Source organism: Solanum pennellii, chromosome 3 (assembly GCF_001406875.1).
Source record: "Solanum pennellii chromosome 3, SPENNV200".
NCBI classification, from domain to species: Eukaryota; Viridiplantae; Streptophyta; class Magnoliopsida; order Solanales; family Solanaceae; genus Solanum; species Solanum pennellii.
In genome coordinates this window covers 20,754,583-20,757,832 of record NC_028639.1, presented here as the reverse complement: position 1 = coordinate 20,757,832, position 3,250 = coordinate 20,754,583, and positions in this window count along the sequence as shown.

Genomic DNA, 3,250 nt, shown 5'->3' with positions numbered 1-3,250 from the left:
TAAATTAATTAATTAATTAGTTAATTACTAAAATCCCCTCCTAGATTGACAAAAAATAGGAAAACATTTAACTTAGTCAAATTTGAAATTGTTTCTAAGAGTTTCAGCCAACATAATGATTTTTAATTTATTAATTAAATTGCTAATTTAATTAATTATGGGACCTAAGGTAATTACTGAAGTATCCCTAAATCATTACGACCATAACTAACCCTTTTGGACAATCCTAGGTTCGGCACTAGGTTATCTCTTGAACTAGTTACTAGGTTAGTGTCACCCAATTAAGTCTTAGGTTGTCGGGTGCACTAGATAGATTATTTTTGTTTGTCCTAGTTTAGTTATATAGTTAGGTAAGTTAGTTAGATTCTAGATTCTTTTAGAGAGTTATTCCGAACATGAGTGGACCCTTGCGCACGCCTGCCCCCTAATTACCGTAACCGAATTCAGTTAGGGTGGTCCCCCTTTTGGCCGGTTATTCATATGTGCTTGCACATGTGTTGCTTGTACTTTCCTAACTAACTATTATTGATGGTTCATTAGTAATGTATACTTATTGTCCCAAGGATCCTCACTATGTCCTTGGGCACTACTTAATCTACATGCCCATTTTAATTAGTCATGTGCTATGGTGCATAGGCTTGACACACGGATGCATCACACTCATTTTGTGAATGATGAAAATTAATATTTTTAGCTTAAGATCTTTATTGCAGGTACATTTCTTTTCCAATCTTGTTGATACATAGAAAATTGTCTAACACCCTTTAAGCCAATATTTTCTAATATCCCTAATATTTCTAAATGTTGGGTGTTGGGATGCCTATGTACCCCCAATACCTATTCTTAAAACAGAATAGGCTCTTCGCTAGACGAGTAAATTTTTAGAATGTTATATTATCCCCCCCTTAGAAACATTCTTCCCCGAATGGCACTACTCATAATTATAAATCAAAGAGGCTAATTTCGAATACACATCAACATACTTGAAACTTTATTCTTTGTGAATTTCTAATTCACACTTACTATGGATGATGCATATTACTCAAGCTTATCTGAAGCTTCATGTTTGATATTGAGGAACTTCCTTCTTAATCACACTTAACTTAATGCACATCACAACTCATGCAACACCATAATCATGTCTACGCTATACAAAAACAGCAACGTGAATGCAAGTATGAACTAATTTTAACTCATATAGTTCAAGTGTAGACAAACGATTATGGTCATAAAAAATCAAATCGACTAATGTACTAATAACTCAGAGTTTCTTAGAAAAAACAAGACTTAAAAAGAGTATATCTAAACTAAAGAATTGAACAAGTGAGGGTAAGAGGATCTCGTATCGGCCTCGGCCTCCCTTGTCTCTCCCTCAACAAGGTGGTTCTTCCATAATACCTTCACAGGGGCAACCTTCTTGTTCCTCAGCCGCTTCACATGGCAATCTAAGATTTCAACTGGAACCTCTTCATAAGAAAGGTTCTCATCAACTTCTAACCCCTCAACATGAAGATGGATGCTAGATAGCCTAAACACTTCTTAAGCATTGAAACGTGAAACACTGGATATACAGAAGCCATGTCTTGTGGTAACTTCAGTTCGTAGGAAACATTTCTTACACACCCGGATTCTTTAATCCAAATGCAACCGGCGTCGTTAACCTCTCAGAGGTCGTAGACAAGCCTCTTCTTAGATTTCATCACAATCGTATAGTTTAATTTGCGGAAAATTTAAAACTTTTAAAACATAGTGAAGAATACGTAGACTTCATATGATAACTATATAGAATAATATTCTAATGAGTTCAAATTAAACAACCATCGACAATCGATTAAGAAATTCAATGAAGGAATCATTATATCATAATAGTTTGCCAAATGGACTTAATACAAAACTTTGAACAAAGTCTGAAATGAAACGCTAGGGACAACATCCACTAGCTATGTCTAAAGTACTAAGATGGAATGATAGGTGCAGCATCCTCTAAATCAAGAGGACCTACCAAAGTCTGGAGATCGCTGATTGAAACCACTTCAATGAGTCTTCAATTTGCTCTTTGACATGCGCTTATAAAATAGTAATAGTATAAGGTTAGTACCCACTTGTAGTAAGTATGGGTGTATGCACATATACACGTAAGGACTATGCATGATCATGGAAAGCTCTTCCTATAACAACATGCCATTTTTGGAATGTGAAGTCACTAGACTTTCTAAATTCGTTATTTGTGAATTATGGTGTGAATATGACATATTTTAATGCATTCAAAGCACACAACTTATTTTATATTTGAACACAAGACCTTGGAATCATGAACATAACTTTAGAACAACTCGAGCGAAAATTTTGAAATTTGCTCCTCCAAACCCGCGATCTCTTCTTTTTATACTTAGTTTTTTTCAGTCTTTTTCTCCTTTTTGTTCTGTAGTTCAAAGATTTCTTTGATCTTATGTTTTAATTACAAGTTTAATGATTCATTATAGTCCAATACCTACAATGAATCAAGTGAGTAATCGAATAGTCTAAGGAAATAATTTGGCTACCCTTACTACAAGTTACTCTTTCCATTCTTGTTAGATTGGGCATGAAGTCTTTACAAGCCAATCTTTATTGGCTAGGAAACATATTTCATCATTATCATGCTATGGAGATTGTGGGACATTGATTTTTCGTTATTTTTTACTCCCCTTTATTTTCATAATATAAGAAGTCATTATAAGCCAAATTTTATTTGGCTATGCAAAATATTTGATCATTTGCATAACGTGAAGATATTGGAGCATACATTTTTATTTGGCACAAGCCAATAACTCATTCAAACTTCATTCTTATCAACCACTGATGATTTGATATACTTAAGATCTTACTTCCTTAGCACACCTTGAACTTACATTTCTTCTTCTTTCTTTCTTACATTCTTACAAAAATCTTTAGCATTAAGATCATGCGAGCTAAAATGAAATCCAATGTGTACCCCACACCGAAAAGGTGTGGTTCACCGTTCAATTTGAACCTATATGATCTGAACTAACATGAAATAAAGAGTCTGCCCCACACCGAAAAGGGTTGGTTCACCGGCTAAAGTGAAACCAAGTTCAGTGCCTTCCCCACACCAAAAAGAGGTACATCACGGCTAAAGTGAACCAAATACTTTGTTTGAGTATTTTATCGACACATATCATGTGAGCTGAACATGAAATCCAGTGTCTTCCCCATACCGAAAAGGGGGTGTTTAACCGACCAAAGTAAA